The following is an 18,344-nucleotide window of genomic DNA, read 5'->3' as shown; positions in this document are numbered from 1 at the left end:
CCCCTCCATGCTCTTATTCTGAGAGTTAAGGCCCTGAACAGCCTCACCTGGGAGGAGGGTGGTTCTGCTTTTTCACTCATTCTGTTTCTTAGATGGAGGTAGGCCAGGTTCTCCTGCCTGCCCAGGGTGTGCTGTAAGCTTCAAGGCTGGGGCAGAGGCCTCAGGGATTGGGCAGAGCCTCAGACCAAGCCCAGCTCACAGCAGGAAGGCCAGCAGCTGTGGTAGTGGTGTGGGGTGTTCAAGTGTCGACTTCCCTTCTTTATTCCTGAGTGGCTCAGGCTCAGGTTCTGGAATGAACAGAGCTGATTCTGCAGTGTCTCTGCCGCTCACTCCAGCTACCTTCCTGTCTCTCAGTCTCCTAAGCTTTTGTGGAGGTTTTCCTTCCCAGTTTTATAGTCTTCTTGGAAGCTCTGCCCTTCAGGCAACTGGTCCCTGTAACTCCATATGAAGATTATACTGCGAAGTACTCACTCTGGGATTGGGAGAGATGGATTATCCAACACACAGACACACACACACACACACACACACACACACACACCATCCTCTTCCTTTTGTATATATACAGGAATGTAAGTTTGCACACATGTCCACCTACATACAAACACGTGCATCACGTATGTATACAAGTGGCATATGGCAGGAAATATTTTAAATATTCTTCCTATATTGACTTAGTTTAATCCTCACAACCTACCCAAGAGGATGACAACTAAGGAGCCTGTCCCCTCATGTCTCAGCATGGCAGTATGGCTGTCACTCTGGGGCGGAAAGGTGGGTATTTAATTGGGTAGAATATAAAGAATAGTGGTCATAAGTCAGTAGACATGCTGAAAACTTGTGGCCTAGCTGTTTATGCTACCTTTCTAGAGTGTGAGTAATACCACCTGTGCATTTACCTGAAATGATATCTTAAAACTGAACTAAAGTCATGTATGTAGAAGTTTGCCATTCTGTCATATACAATGGACATCATTATTGGTGAGCAGGATAGACTTTTTTTTTAAAAAAATTACTTATTTTGTGTATATGAGTACCCTATAGCTGTCTTCAGATGCACCAAAAGAGGGCATCAGGTCCCGTTACAGATGGTTGTGAGCCACCATGTGGTTGCTGAGAATTGAACTCAGGACCTCTGGAAGAGCAGACAGTCCTCTTAACTGCTGAGCCTTCTCTCCAGACCCCCCCACCCCCTTCATAGCCTTTTAGTCTCTCTTTATTTATCATCCTTAGATGATCAAGATACTCTAGTACCTCTATCAGGTGCCTTTTGTGGCCTTAATATTCTTTAAAGGTCTTTGTTTATTTTTAATCATAGGTGAAAGCGATCACTGGTTGACTTTGGAGGTACACACATAATCACTTTTAAGACTTCTAGTATCTGAAGCTTACAAGGGAGCCACTGGGGGTGTGGGGGTGGGGGAGGATGTGAGACAAATCAAGCCAAGTTCAGATCCATTCATTTGCATATAGTTTCAGCTTCCTTAGCTGCAATGGGACTAAAGTCAGGTATTTATAAGTGATAAGCCACCATGATTATAAAGGTAAAACAGATCATAAAAATCTCAAACTGTAATTTATCCTGTCATAGACAGTGTTGAGAACATAGAAGAGTAAATTACTCCTCTTCCTGGTGGCTATATGACCAACAGCTCCTTGCTTGGGAAGGCCTGCTGTGCTCAGTACTTGAGCCAGTGTTCCCTCTGTAGCTCGTGATGTCTCCTGAGCTGACTTATCTGTTCATGTCACCCAAAGGGAGCCCCTCCGCCCCCCCCCCACTTTGGCTTCAGCTCTGCAGTATTTAAAGGTACGCTGTGAGCTACAGGACTCTAGCTTTATCATTAACTACTTTTAAAAATGGAGACTCAGAACACCCATCACATCTCTTCTTTTCTGCCTGCTCTTTGGGGAACAGATACTTGATTGAAATGGGGAGTTCACCTTCTGTAAACTAAGAGACATTGGTATATGAAATTGGTCAAAAAGAAAATAAAAGTAGGGGTTGGGGATTTAGCTCAGTGGTAGAGCGCTTGCCTAGGAAGCGCAAGGCCCTGGGTTCCGTCCCCAGCTCCGGAAAAAAAAAAAAAAGAACCAAAAAGTAACTGTCAGTTCTTCGTTTCTTCACTTCTCCCCAAAATGCTCAGCCACCAACTCTAAATGCCGTCCCCATTTCCCAGGTTTCAGAAGAGAAATGCACACATCACTTCTATCCTTGGTGGTGGTGGTAGTGGTGAGGCTCTGTGTGGGCTGTTTCCAGGGTTGAAGTCTGCACTATTTCTCCAGAGCTGCACCTTTTCTCTGAGGTCATCTCTGGGCAGCTGGGCCAGTATTACAAAATTGGAAACTGCTTGTGCAACTCAAGTAACCTTTTCTGTTTTTCTTCCCCCTAGTGAAGTGGTTTTTTTTTTTTCCCAAAAGTTTTTGATGGCTTCTTTTTCTCTCAAATCAAAATAAATTAAGGTCTCTTTTCCTCTCTGGTATGGCTTTCCCCTGGATCTTTAAGAAAGATAAATGTGGTCGAACAGCGACACCCAGCCCAGAAATCCGTGGGAGTCTCAGATAGAAAAGAAGTCTTAGTTTGCTTCTCCTCTAGGCTCAAAACAGCGGGGAAGAAGGAACGTAAAAGGGGTACGGCCCTAGGAAGATTAAAGGTAGCATTCCGGGAGGGTAATTATGTTTCCATTCAATGCTTTCAAGGAGAGTGAGAGTTAACTACTGGCTTTAGAAGGGAGACCAGGCAGGGATAAATAATGAGTGTGTGAGAGCTGATCTCCAGGGAGGTTTAATCAGCTGATGAATCCTATCTCCACCCCACACCATCTTCCATTGCTCATATCACTAAGCTTTTAAACATCCCCTTCCTCCTTTTCCTCCCTCAAGCAATGAGGTAGCCTCTAAAATCCTGATCAGTGCCATTACCAGCCAGGATGAAAGTTTCAATTTACATTAGACTATTAAAAAAAAAAAAGGGCCTTCCCCCCTCCACTTAATTTCTAAGTTTGGAACATCTAAATAAAGAGGAAGCACCAGTATGTGGAGGTGCCTCTCCACCCAGGGTGATAATGCTTCAAAGGTATTTGATTGTGAGGGTCTGGCTTATTGGGCCTCCAAACAAGCCTAAACCTAAAACCAGGAAAGGCATTTAGAAAACGCAGCCTTCAAAATCCGAATTCCATACCCAGGGAAGAAGAGCACGGTAAAACAAGTCACAACAGGTTATATGATTGGCATAGTCTCATATATGAACTTCTTAAATCCTTTGAATATTCAAAAATACACTTACTTTTAACCACTGAAATCTAGAGGGTTGGGATTTTCTGCATCTATGTAAGTCACCGGGGCATATGCTTTCCACCAGCTTCTCTCCAGGAGATCCGGGGAGGGGTTCTTTTTACAGACATTTCAAAAGAAGCCTCTTGTTTTATTGCTATTATTCTGGCTGGTGTTTTGATACAGAACCTTCATGCATAACCCAGGCGGGCTGGGAACTCAAAACTCTTGCTTCATCCCCACAAGTGCTGAGCTGACAGATATGGGCCACCTTACTAGGTGGAGGGGGACCTGAAGCATAGTGCTGTATTGTTTGAGTGCCTGTCATTCTTAGCTTTCTGTAGGAGTCTCCTCGGGGATGCAGGATACAGTCAACTAGAAAATCAAATGAAGGGTGCAGGTGTGACATCCAAGTCTCATGGATAGCACATGCTGGAAACCAAAATCTGTATGAGATTCTTTGAAGGAGCTGAAGGGGCTTGCAACCCCATAAGAACAACAAAACCAACCAACCAGAGCTCCCAGGCACTAAACCACCATCCAAAGAGTACACATGGAGGGACCCATGGCTCGAGCTGCGTATGTAGCAGAGGATGGCCTTGTTAGGCACCAGTGAGAGGAGAAGCCCTTGGTCCTACCAAGGCTGGACCCTCCAATGTTGGGGAATGTTGGGGGAAATGGAGGAAGGAATGGGTGATTGGATGGGGGAACACCCTCATAGAAGAAGGGGGAGGGGGATGGGATAGGGGGTTTATGAACAGGAAACCAGGAAAGGGGATAACATTTGAAATGTAAATAAAAAAAATCCAATAAAAATTCTCATCAGCACTATTATTATGTACATTTTTGTATAGTGTGTGTGTGTGTGTGTGTGTGTGTGTGTGTGTGTGTGTAAGTCAGAGGAGTCCGTTCTTTCCCTCCGCCATATGGGTATGGAGGATGAAACGCAGACCAGCAGGTTTGGTTGCCAGCACCTTTACTCCTGGAGCCATTTTACCAGCCCAGGAATTTTCACTTTGAACAGCAATGGGCATTAGCCACTACTCAAACAAGAAACAAGAACAGAACCCAAAGGACTTTGTAGCCGTCCGACAGGAAGAGAACACTCCTGTCACTGTTAACTTAGAGATGCAGACCCTACAGGCGTGACCAGAGACCTGGCAGAACTCTCACAGGGGCCAGAACTATTTACCTTCGGCAGTCGACCAGGAACCTTGGAGAGGTGCTGTATCTGCCCTTAGCTAAAGTTAGAGAGGAGGTTAGGACCAGCCTGACAACTGCCGGAAATGCCGGGGTTGCCATCTTAGAGAACAGCTCTGTCCCTGAGACACAATGTGCTTTATATTGATGTAAATACAATTTCCTAATACTTCAGCACTGTTCTCTGCATTTCAGATGGCAACGCTTTGCTCTTTGCTTTCATCCCAAGTCCAAGGAGATTCTGTAAATAAAACTTACGACAATGGGACTGGAGAGACAGCTCAGGTGTTAAGAGCACTGGCTGTTCTTTCAGAGTACCTGGGTTTAATTCCCAGCACCCACAAGGCTGTTCACAGCCTTCTGCAACTCCAATTCCAGAGGATCTGACTCCCTCTTCTGGATAGCCTTTGCTGCCCTACATGGGCACCAAGCATGTACTAGTAGTACGCTGCACATACGTAGAAGCAGGTAAAACACCTACACAAATAAAAAGAAAATAATTTAAAATATGTTTAGATTGTGAGGATGTGAGAAAGCCCCTGAAGAGTACCAAGAAAGAAAGACTTATTTATTATGTATACAATGTTTCTTTATTATGTATACAATGTTTGGCCTGCACATATGCCTGCAGGCCAGAAGAGGGCACCAGATCTCATTACAGATAGTTGTGAGCCAACCTGTGGTTACTGGGAATTGAACTCGGGACATCTGGAAGAGCAGACCGTGCTTTTAACCTCTGAGCCGTCTCCAACCCAAGAGCACCTTTAAATTAAGCAAAAGAAGTTGTTTAGATGTTCATATGTCAGCACCGGCTCAGTGGTTTCCATTTCACTCTGAAGACGTCAATGCACCCATGCATCAATCCACAGCTGTTTCCCATGTGTGCCTTTTCAGGATCTGACACAAACTTCCCAGGAACTCTCTTGAGTTCAGGTGTTTTTGAAAAGCTAATGGCAGAAGGCCCTTAGATTCCGCCCACCAGCCAACCCTGGTTCTGTCTCTGCCAGCAACTGCTTTCATAGGTACTGCCATTTTCTGACGGGGGAGTGGGTCTAAGTCTTTGTGCTTCTGCGGCTGGTGCCAAGGCAGGTCTCCACTTTCTACCTGTCATTGCGCAAAGGAGTGCTGTATTCTCCTGCTATGTAAGGGTCAGGGCAGTGTCTCAGGAGGCAGGGTAGAAGAGTTTGGCAGTACCAAGTAGAACGCATGCAGAACGTTCGAGCACCCATCAGATCTATGCTGCCCATGGCCCTGGAGCACAGAATGAGTTCCTGGAACGTATCCTTTGCATAAACTTGGCTGGGAGAATCCTGCCTTTCTAGGTCTCTGGACAGGTCAGGATACCCCAACAAAAGGGAAGGTTCACTCTGACAGTGGGTGGTAAATAGATCACCTCAAAGTTCCTCGAGTTATCCATAAACACTCAGAATTCTGCTAAAAAAGAAAATCATCTCATGTGTCAGAGGATCAAACACCTAATTCCGTTTCGGCTATGCTGTTTCCTAGCTGTGAGACCTTGAGTGAAGCAAGGCCTCTAAGCCCCGGGATTCTCACCTATAAAATAAGAAGGATGAGATCACGGCTTCCTAGACTTTAGAAACCATTTGCAAGGTTCATACCCGGGCTTTCTTGTACTTCTGGAAATTCAGAAGAAGAATGGGAGTGGCTAGAGTCTGTTGAGATCTGTATTTTAGTGAAGCTTCAGATTATCCCCTAGTCACCTTTTGGAAATGTATCTAGACCCGTAGTTCTCCATTGTGGTCTCCTATTAGAAACCTTTGAAAAATTTAAAAATTACTTATGACCACTTCCATTTCAAATAAATTTCTAAGACTATTCGGTGTCTGGGTTTGGGGCCCGTGTACTAGTGAGCAGAAAAATTTTGTTCTGCAGCAAAGAGTCTGTGGGTTAGGTCATAGCTAAGAGGTTTTCTTAGGCTTTTTAAAAAAAAAAAATGTTATTTAATTACAATACTCCCCCTTCCCTTTCCCTCATGCAAACCCTCTTATATACCCCTCCTAATTCCCCCTTAAAAACATGGCCCTTTTCTTGCTAATTGTTATTGCACACTCATAAGCATATACATATATATTCCTAGCTATGTCCTCTTGAGCTCATATAATGTATTTATGTGCGTGTTTTAAGCGCTAACCATTTGGCACCGGATAACCAATCCTTGTGCTCTCCACTGGAGAGGATCTCCTCTCCCTCACTCCGAACTTTACTCTGTGGCCCATAGTTCTTTGAGGTTGAGGACCCCTGGGTCCCAGTCCTGACACCCCGCCCCTCCAGACAGTTTTGCTCCGCCCCTCCGGGCAGTTTTGCCCCGCCCCTCCGGACAGCTTTGCCCCGCATCTCCTGGAGTTTTGCTTGTCTATTGTTGTTCCTTGTTCAGCTCAGTGGGTGGTCCTGTTGGTGAGACTTTACAAGTGTAGCTTCTGATGTCACCAGAAGACCCTGACTCACAGAAAACAGTGCTCCTCTGGCTTTTCCAATCTTCTGCCCCCTCTTTCACAGGGTTCCTTGAGCATTAAGTGTGGGAGTGTTTTATAGATATATTAGGACTGAGATCCACGCCTCTGTAATGTGACTGGCTGTGGTTTTCTGCCGTGGTCTCTGTTCTAAAGAGACATTTCCTTGTTGAGGGGTGACTGTGGGTATAACGGTATAAGGACGACTGTTTACAGATTGTTGCTAGGGGTTATGCTGCTTTAGTAAATTCGTCCTTATAGAGTCTCCTCCAGTAACCATGACTTCCCTAGTGCGGAGGACTCAGCTACGTTTCCTGTACGTTGAACACCAATTTCTCATCTAGATTTCTGCCTCTGTACTTCAGCGTGTAAGTGAACTGAATTGTACCAACAGATTTACTATTGTGTATGCAGAATTGTTTGTTCCTATATGTACCCACTGAGGTCCTAACACTCGAAAACTTTGAATATGATTGCATTTAGAGAAGGCTATTACTTGGGTCACTAAGGTTATATAAAGTTCCTGGCATAGATCCTACTTTACAGGACAGATGTTTTATTAGGAAGTGAGATGCCAATACAAGAACACGGGCAAAGGGACTACCACAAGAAGAGACAATGAGAAGGGGGCCATCTATGGGTCAAGGAGAGAGGTCTCAGAGAAAGACTCCCTGAAAACCTTAGGATACACAGTGATACACTGTGAACTCATCGTCTGTCAGACTGGACAGTGAGAAAGCAAACTGGGAACCGTTGTTTAAGTCATACTGGCGATTTGCTTTAAGGCAGATTTATCAAATACACAGTGAAACAGATTACTAAACCCACGGGACTTCAGCAAACACAGTAGTTATCTTATTTGTCCGGGAACAAAATACTACTAAATGAGTACAAATGGACTAAAAGACACCTAACTCTTCAAAATAATGAGTTTAGTAGGACTTTATGGCAAAGTGATTATTAACATGAGCCAAGAAAATAATAAATACATTTAATAGTGCTATAGTCTTTTTCCGGGGCTAATGTACTAAGCAATTGGACTTAGAAAAAAATAGAACAAAGAAAATATGCAATACTTTTTTGGTATAAACAAGAATACTCCTAATTCTTTTAATAAATCACTATCAAATATTTAATATGTTCCTTTCGGAGTTAATGCAAATCCTGAATATGACCATATGAGAACACAGTTTATCATTTGAGTTTTTATGTTGGAAATATATGTATGTCATCATATATTTACAGGTTCCTGCCTCTCTATGTGAAGGTTTCTTTAACCTTAACTTTTAATTTTAATTTTCAGTTGGTTCCATTAAAGGGGGGGGGGGGGACTCAAATAGGTATTTTCGTTTTACCAGAACTGTAAAGAAAAAAGATATATTGCCACCTAGTGGAAAATAGGCTGAATATCTGTGTAATCTGGGTTTTAACCACAAAATGAGTACTGGGGAAGTGTTTCTGAATGAATATGCATGCATTGTAAGTCAGAGAACAAGATCCAGGCCTGCCTGTCATGTCGTTTTTTTGGACCTTCACGCAGGATGTCATCACTGTCTCTGTCAGCCACTACCGGAATCTGCTACTGCCCTGCGCTGCTTGACACATCAGAGCAGTTTTCCTCAAAGGCATTTAGCCGAAACAGTAAGACAATTCACAGAAAAATATAAAACAATTTCCATTACAGAAAGCCAGTACGTAGTATGGTGACCAGCTAGGGTAATTACGGTTGACTTATCTTGGAAAAGTCACAACTCTAGGTGTGTTTCTTCACCCTCCTAAATAAGTGAGTGAGTGAGTAATAAATTAATAGAAGGGGATTGCTCCATTTGTAAAAAGCTTTCAATTTTAAGATCTGACCACATACTTAGACCGTGCAAAGTTTTCTTCCTTTTAGTATCAAGTATTTCTGTTTTGTTTGGTTTTGTTTCCTTTTTTGCTCTTAAGTAACTGCCCTCCCGAGTTCTTTTCAGAAGTAGTGCTCACGAGTTAATGGGTGTCTGTCTTGGAACAACATTTCAGAACAGAGCCGAACGAGCTTATGAGTGGGAAGGAAGTCCCTAGCTATTTACTTGGTTGCCAGGTTCCCAGAGGTATTTTTTTTTCCATAAGAGTAAGGTGACCTGTCTAATTTTATCTTCAGAAATTACGTTCCACCCAGCTAAGTTATCCTCAGAGCTTTTATCTGGATATAGCATCCTTTATTGTTTCCTGTTCCGAACTTTAAGGAAGTGCTTATTAACTGATTTACTGGTGCTGACCTTTAACAAGTATGGAGAGGGGGGAGGGTGTTAATTACCTGGTACTTCTGTAAGAGCCTTTCTTACCAGAGACCATGGAGGGAGGAGGGTTTAAAAATAGTTTCCTTTCGGTAGCTTGTGGTATGTCCTGAGAATATCACAATCCTTAGTTAGCCATAGAAGGTGGATGGCTTCTGACAGGCACTAGTTCAGCTGATACAGTGAGGCAGGGAGCTTAAGGTATCGAATAGTTGAATGGATTTCCTTTTGGACTAAAAGGAGTCTCTAATAGTTTCAAGTAGTATGGGCCTCCTATGAGAATATCAAGTCTGGGAAATAGCAAGTCATGAAATACCTTAGCTAGGCAGTGGGAATTACTATTTAGCTTTAAAATAATTACTTTATAAGGGACTTATTTTTAAACTTCCCTCACTCCCTGGTCTGTGGTAAGACAGGCTCTTACAGGAGTACCAAGTGTCCATGAATACCCCATTTCTGACTATATTTACAAGTTTTACAAATCAGCTACAAAGAACAAGAGAAATGGGATCTCATTTTTCTTCCCAGAAACATTTAAAATACATCCTCTTCAGAAATAGTTGATTCTTAGACGAATTTTTCTGGCATTGCTTGTTTATCCCGAATGAGAAACTACAAGTCCCTTCCTCCTAAAAAGTCTTACCTACTTGCCTATTGTACTTTTCCTTTTTATATAAAAATTGTTAGGTTTGTTTGTTTTATGTGTATGAATGTTTTGCCTGCATACATGTCACCATGTGTGACACCAGCCTGAGAAAAGTCAGAAGGATGTTCTGGGTTCCTTCGTACTGGAGTTATAAATGGTTTCCAGCCACCACATGTGCACTGAGAATCAAACCCCTGTTCTTTACAAGAGTAAAAGTTGCCCTTAACTGCTAAGCTAACTTTCCAGCCCCTGTTGTGTTTCCTTTAGAAGTAATCTAGACATAGGTTCACTTCATGTCAGAGGTTAGACTGTCCATTTAAACTGTGTCTTAGTCAGGGTTTCTATTCCTGCATAAAACATCATGACCAAGAAGCAAGTTGGGAAGGAAAGGGTTGATTCAGCTTACACTTCCACACTGCTGTTCATCACCAAAGGAAGTCAGGACAGGAACTTACACAGGGCAGGAACTTGGAGGCAGGAGCTGATGCAGAGGCCATGGAGGGGTGCTGCTTACTGGCTTGCTCCCCTGGCTTGCTCAGCTTGCTTTCTTATAGAACCCAGGACTACCAGCCCAGGGATGGCACCACCCACAGTGGGCTGGGTCCTCCCCGCCTTGATCACGAACTGAGAAACTGCCTTACAGCTGGATCTCATGAAGGCATTTCCTCAAGGGGAGGCTCCTTTCTCTGTGGTAACTCCAGCTTGTGTCAAGTTGACACACAAACCAGCCAGTACACACTGTAAAGTACTTTCCCTCTATCAGCTTTGAAAGCTGCCTCCCATTGCTTTCATTCTCCGAGTTACAAGTCATCTCTATCTTGGTGTCTGCCTCTGTGTTTGTCTTTGTCTCTTCCTATCTCTATATCATCCATATCCATCTGCAGTTTTTTTGATCAGGCAGGTGGCTTCAGCAACAAAACATGGGAAATGAGTACTGCATGCCTGAAGCAACATTTGGAAAGTGACAAGGACAAATTAAAGGTCCTGACACACATTTCATTAGGCAAACTTTCTATACATTTGAAAAAAAAAAGCATTAAGGTTGATCTGACTCAAATTCCAGTATAATTTAATATGCCTGTTCCAGGAATAGATACATCTGCCAAGTCATTACCATTATTCTCTGTAAGATAACGTTTCCCCTCCACTGAAATTAAGTAGTATCAGATAACAACAACAACCCCTCATTTCGAGCAGCCTTCTTAAGTGCAGAGCCCTGGAATGGATATTTTAAAAGGTAACTTCCGTTGACTGCACTATTTACTGCTAGTATTAACTGATAATTAATCAAATATCATTCCACAATAAAGTGCTTTATTATTGGAATGCATGTTGTTTTAATATACATTCCAGAAGAGCTGAGGCTGAAACGTCTTATCATAATAAATGAGAAGAGATTTCTAAAGTCACACGTGTTAAATTCCAGGCATTTTCTTTAGCGCTTAGTAGAAAGAAAAAAGTCATAGAGAAAGGGGAGACTTTGGCAATGCTGCTGTTCTCAGAATTTAGGGAGTATTAAGTTAGGAGAAATTCTATGAGGCATGTGTAAACCAACACTGACTCTTTCTACTGAAATATTCTTCTGCTTGGGTCTAAAACGTTGTATTAGCCCTCTTTTCTATCGAATGCAAGTTTACATATGCATGATAATAAGCTTATTTATATTCAACGAAACATTCTTTTGGCAAGCAGCCTAGAATATTCTAGTACTCTAAGAGTCAAGCAAATGCCTCAGAGAGTCAAAGTCTTTGTTTCCTTTTCAATGTTGCAGAGCATAACAATTCCTTATCCTCTTGTTGCTACATTGTAAAGAGTGTATTAATTGACAAGCGACACAGGTTGCCAGGTTGCCCGGATGTATTCTCTGCCTACTAACAGTAGAGCATCCACCTAAGAATTATGCCTGGTACCTTCAATACATGTATGTACTTGAGTGGATGTATTTTGGCTTCCAGACTAGTCGAAGTGTGTGTTCTATTCGATTTGTTTTTGCTGTTGATTTAATTCTCATGCATTGGTGACATACAAGTTAGGTAAGGGTTCAGAAGCCCCAGATGGGCAGCGAATGAAACCGAATGTTTACATATCAGATCTCTGGTGAGCGAAGGAATGGCTGTAGGCCCTGCTTATACTTCTGGGCTGTATTGGAAGATGGAGGAGAGTCAGAAAGACTCCAGTGACTCCTACTACTTGGGTTGTGTTCTATGACTATATGAACTGTTGGCAAGTCACCTTCTGGAATCTGTTTACTCCTCTGTTACCGGAAACACTGAAAACTCTCTGGAGTTGTAGTAAAGAGTGGAGATGAGCCGTGGAAATCCAAGTCACATTGGATAACATAAATATTAGCAGTTCTATAATTCTCCCTTGCAGATTTTTGTGATTTCTTTTTTACCTATGGCTTCTCAACTTTAATGGAGTAAACACTGTTTTTCTCACTTATGAATAAAAGAGGCATTTCTCGTCTTCTTTCTGGAACAGGATGTTGCTGAGAAGATGTCTAAGGGATACACAGTTCCTTTTCTTTGAGAAAGGAAAATTAAAGAAGACCAAGTCCGGTTTGAATCCAAATCACCTCTTGCACTCGTCAGAGTAGATTTCTTATCTTCCCTAAACATCTTGGGTAAAAGAAATCATTCCACCAAGACTGTCTTGGAGGTTAAGTACTCCCCAGCTCCCTTCCCTGGTGGTCTGGTGAAGCCCAGGAATGCTGGCCTTTAGGGCACATGGCCAGACCTGTTTGCTTGCTCCTGCTGGAGTGAACAGCGTGGGAGGTCCTGATAAGCTGGCTACGGAAGGGTGCAAGAGGCTGTCTGAACTTTTGTGTATATTGGTGAGGCTGTCAAATGGTCACCAAGATGTTTCTAGTCAAAAAGAATATGACCGTGTATTGTATTGGCATATTACCTTATAAAATCATTGCAATGATTCTCTAAAATTACTTTGTATCATTTATACAAATTCGAAAAGTAACCACTTGATTCTTTAAAATAGCTCTTAGCCTCTACCGAATTGTCTGGGAGCCAGAAAATCCTAAATTCAATTTTGGTATGAATTGAATAACATTTCTAAAAATGGAAGAGAGGGTTGACTTCTGTCTTTGTTTAATTCGTTCATTATTTAAGTAGTTCTCAATATGTGTGAAAAGAGAATATCAGTAAGACCAAGCTTTCTACAGCCTGTTTTAAGTTTGCTCTCTTGAGCAGAGCAAGGCTAGACTGAGGGAGGGTTGAGGTCAGTGAAGTTTCTCTAGTCTTGTTAGATGGCATTGTGTGCGTTAGGGAAGGCCTACGGAGTTCAGCTTCTAAAGTTCCCTAAGCTTAGTACAATTACAATATTCTAGATGAGAGAACCCAAGTGACTGTGGGTAGCACATGCTTGCCCTTAGAATGCAGGAGGCTTAATCAAGAGGAAGAGTGGTTTGAGGCCAAGCCGGGCTTCAGAGGGAGGGTATGTCTTAACAAAAGGCAGGGAAAGAAGAAAGGAAGGAAGGGAGAAGGAAGGAAGGAAGGAAGGAAGGAAGGAAGGAAGGAAGGAAGGGGAAGGAGGAAGACTGGGCCATTCCCACATGCTGTTTGAATCTTGTGTGTTTCTGGAATAGCAGAAAAACCATATTCTGAATACATTTCTTTTTCCCCCTTCCACTATTCATTTCTCAATATCCCCAGAGTCTAAATTTTCCTTTTATTGGTGAGGCATGGTGGGACACCCCTTCAGCTCCACACAGGCAGATCTGTGTGAGTTTCCGGGCAGTCCGGTCTACTTTGTGAGCTCCAGGCCAGCCACGGTGATATACATACATACTGAGATCCTGTCTCAAAAAACAAAACATCTGGCCGAAGAAACAGCTTCCCTTTTATATCTTCTCTTCCCTTCTGGAAATCAAAACCCTTACTTTTAAAATAAAATAGAACTCGTAATGTGACCTGAGAGATGGGTGTCTCTAATTTGGTGAAGATCTCTTTCACTGTCTCTGTTTCCTTATACAACCATTAATCGGCACTATGCATGTTCTCAACATATGCTTTTTAAATGGATTTAACTCCTGATCCTAAAGCAGGAAGCAACTGATATTGATTTATGGCCCTTGTTCAAATCGTCCAGCAGAGGCTCCAGGTCAGGGCAGAGGGTTGACCTTCTTTTAGAATTCAAGGGGCCAGTGTGAGCTGTTTGGTCAGTTGTGGAATGCTCTAGACCAGTTCTGTATGTCTGGGGCAGGTCCAGAAGTCTATGTACTGGGTTGTCCTGGGTTGTAGCTCATAGTGCCAAGCTGTATATGTCATGGGCTGACCAGACACGAATGTTTGTCTGATAAACACGATGCCGTGCAAGCCAAAGAAAAACAAAAACAACCAGACAACCCCCAAAAGCAACAACAACAAACCGGTCTTTTAAAGTTTACCTTATGTCAAACATGTTAGACCAGAACAGTAGAATTCGTAAGTTTCCTTTGAAATGTTGATTTTAGAACTTAAATGCAATTGAAATAAATGGGCTACTAAGTCTGATTTTAATGCTATCCCTGAGTGACTTGCTTAAATGTTGACACAAGTGACGGAGTGAATAAATAAATTAAAATGGTGATGGTGGAAGCAAGGAAAAACTTGCTTTTTCAAAACAAAAGGGCCAACATGCCCAGTGAAGAAAAAGCCCACTAGAGGTCACTTTTCAACTCATTTCTCCAAATAACTGATTCTAAGTGAGTCTTGATTCTAGCTACTGTTTCAGCTCCCTTCCCGTCCCTCCCTGCACATCTGGTTAGAAGCTCTTACTAAAGAGCCTGTGATTTTCCCCTGAGGCTGCATACTGTTCCTTTTCAAGTAAGGTATCTGTCGTGACATTTCTGATGATTGTTTTGGGTACCTTACTCATTCCATGCTACTTCTGATTGTTAAATGCCACTATTGGAACTCAAACAAGCTGTGCTAATCTCCTGAAGTTTTAGTGAACTTTGTAATGCTGGGTTTGCATGAACAAGGAAGGGCTGCAGACTGTGAGGCACCCATTCAGTTACCTCTCTTGCTACAAACAGCACCACTTCCACACAAGCACTGTCGATCGGCTTGAAGCTCTGACAAGAATCCCACCCTTCTTGATTTCCCCCAGTATTTATTAAATTTGACTTTGACCCAGTGAAAAGGAAAAGGCTTGGGGCTGAGAGCTTAGCTCAGCTTGGTGGTGAAGAAGCCTAGATGTATTACTAAGGATTACTTCACGGAATCACGCATACATACATACATACATACACACACACACACACACACACACACACAAGCTGAAAATTCCTAACATGTCTGATTCAACAAAAAGACATCTTGAAACTATTTTTCCTTAAAGTTGAGCATCAAAACATTCACAAGCTTCTATCATGTCAATGCCACAACTTGTACATGAAAGGAATCCTGAACTGTACATTGACTAAGAGCCTCTGGACCCACGGAATTAATATAGTTACTGATCTTCAAATATTTCTCAGTTATGTGAAATTTCAGTCAAAATAATGGACCTTTAAACTTGGTGTTCTCCTATGGCAGATGTGATGGTTCGAATATGCTTGGCCCAGGGAGTGGCACTACTAGGAGGCGTGGCCTTGTTGAAGATGTGTCATTTTAGGCATGGGTTTTAAGGCCCTTGTTCTAGCTGCCTGGAAGCCAGTCTTCAGATGAAGATGTAGAACTCTCAGCTCCTTCTGCACCAAGCCGGCCTGGATGCTGGCAAGCACCTGACTTAATACTGGACTGAACTTCTGACCCTGTAAGCCAGCCCCAATTAAATGTTCTTATAAGAGTTCCCTTGGTCATGGTGTCTGTTCCAAACAGTAAAACCTAACTAAAACAACAGAAAAGTGTTAGCTTCAAAAGAAAATCACACGCAGAAATTACTTTGTCTCTTAAGGTCATTACTGTCCCTCACCTACATATGTGCCATAGAATACCAGACATGGGTCTTAATTCTCGACCCCTCCCCTAGCTTGGTTCACTCATACTGTCCTTCACCACAGCAGCTCAATATAAACTCTAGTCTCACAGCTTCTTATTCAAAATACACCTCAAAGGTAACTGGACTTTTGTAATTTTTTTTTTGCAGTTTCACAGACAGTTCACTGATTTTCCCTACATATACCACATCAGAAAATATAGCCCACACCTCATTATTTCAGTCCTTACGAGTCTAACTAGCCCACACCATAGTGGTCATGCATTGATAGGATGCATGTTTTTGTCTTGTCTTTGTGACACAAGGTTTCTCTGCATAGCCCTGGCTGTCTCAGAATTCACTATAGAGGAAGCTGCCCTCAAATTCAGAGGTCCCTGTTTCTCTTCTTCCCAAGCACTGGTGTTAAAGTCATGAACCCCCACACCACTAGTGCCTTCTGCCATTAGAGAATTGGCATGATTTAAGTTGTAAAATCAATATTCTGGTAGCCATGCCAAAATATAGGTGAGGAAGCAAAGACCAAAACAGTATAATTAAGAAACGTTCCAATAATTCAGGCAGGAGATGACTGTAGCTGTGTCAGGTGGCAAAGAGAGTGGAAGAGCTATAAACTGCATATGGCTGCCCTCATCTTCCAGTACTTTTTCTGAAAAAAAAAAAAGTTAAGAAAATACCCACTTTAATCCCTGTCAACTAATGGAAACCAGAAACGTTATAGAAACCACACACTTTTAAGTGCGACTGTAAGCTTTGTAAATTTGTTAATTCCTCAAGACTGACTTGCAACTCTTACATTGTTTATAAACGTCATTTTCTCACATAGCAGGACAGCACAATGAACTAATCTGGGTGAGCAGTACCTATCTCTCTAATCCGTGAAGAAGCAACCAAGCTTTTCCTGAAGTTTGCAAACATTAGTGGCTACAAAGTAGCACTGAGGTAAGGCTGTTTGGCTTCACCGTAAATAACTAGTCTGTTGCAAATAACCAGTCTGTTGTAAATAACCAGTTGGTTGCTGTGGACACAAGGAAAGGGTGAGTCAAAGCACATGCATGCACAACATCGTTTAATTATCACTAATTTGGCACACCTGAATATTCTGAATGTCAAGTAGTTGGGATTGGGTCACAGGATATATAGCTGGGCTTGGAATGAGCAAGCAAAAATAACTATCAGAGTATGTAATACAAGAAACATGACACTTGGAAGCCTGTTCCTGGCTTTAATGGAGAATTTAGTTCAGACTTAATCTCTGACTGATTTTCCTTCTGCCTGACTACAAAGAAAATCCGGTTGTTTACGAAACAAAAGTTTAGCTTTGTTCAATTATATTTTCAGTTGAACACAGAATTGAAAAGCTGGAAGAAAGCCTGACTTCTGGTGTTCTAAGTAAGGTCAGGCTGAGAAAGATAAATGATTTGCAGGATTGGAGATAAGAGCAGGCAAGGATGGTTTAGGTGAGCAGTTCTGGCACTCTGGAGGCTGAGGTAGGAGGAACCTGAGCTTGAAGCCATCCTGAGTTATCCAGAAAGTTTAAAGACAACTGGTACTTCACAGAGGGATGCTGTCAATCAATCAGATAGCACAAGGACAGCTCAGTAGTTAAATACTTACCTGGTATGAGCAAGGCCCTGAGTTTGATCCTCAGATTAACAAAATCATATTTAAGGAAAGATGGATTCATGACATTTTAATACTGAGGACTACCTTTTCCATGTGCACAGAGTTGAACTTTTTTTCCTAGTAATTTCCTTTAGTTTACCCATGCTACATTTTTCTCTATTATAGTTAGAAAAGTATATATCTTCATTGGAACCCATGCCTAGGCTTAAAATATTATCTAGGAAGCGCAAGGCCCTGGGTTCGGTCCCCAGCTCCGAAAAAAAGAACCAAAAAAAAAAAAATATTATCACTTTTCTGGTCGTATGGCTTCAAGAAGTTTTCCTCACCCCAGCCAAATTTTCTGCTTTTTAAAAAATGACAGTTATAAGATGTGCCCCCATGTGCCTGCTGTGATAGCAAGAAAGAGCAGAAGTGCCTGGCACTCAGTAGGTCTGTCTCACGTGATAGGCATGACATCTAGCCTCGACTTACTTCTTCCTTAGACTTCTATTGGAGGGATTCATTCATTGAACTGATTCTGTAGTAAATGAAGCAATGCTTGGAAGCTTGCATTCTGTCCTGCTTCAGACAGCTCTATCCTCTTCTTCCATAATATGAAAAGCTCTCCACAGCTGTAGTCATCCAGTCATTTACAGTCTCTGCCTCTCTCTCTCTCTCTCTTTCCTTGTACGAATTTTGTCCTTACAGGGCAGTGAAAAAAATGCACAATACAGAATCATAATTATAGAGAGACACTTTTGCTTTCCAATACTACTTTTAGGTTCCTAATAAAGAAGGAGCTTAACGTGGATTTTATTTCTTTGAGTCTGAAAGTTACATATAGATAACTTAATCATTCGCAATTAAAAAAGCTTAGCTAGAAAAAATAACTAATTTTCCCCCAAGGTACGTGGTGACTCAGTTCCTGAAAGACTGAAACTC

This window comes from Rattus norvegicus, chromosome 14, assembly GCF_021556685.1.
Source record: "Rattus norvegicus strain SHRSP/BbbUtx chromosome 14, alternate assembly SHRSP_T2T, whole genome shotgun sequence".
NCBI lineage: Eukaryota > Metazoa > Chordata > Mammalia > Rodentia > Muridae > Rattus > Rattus norvegicus.
This window is presented reverse-complemented; position numbering follows the sequence as displayed.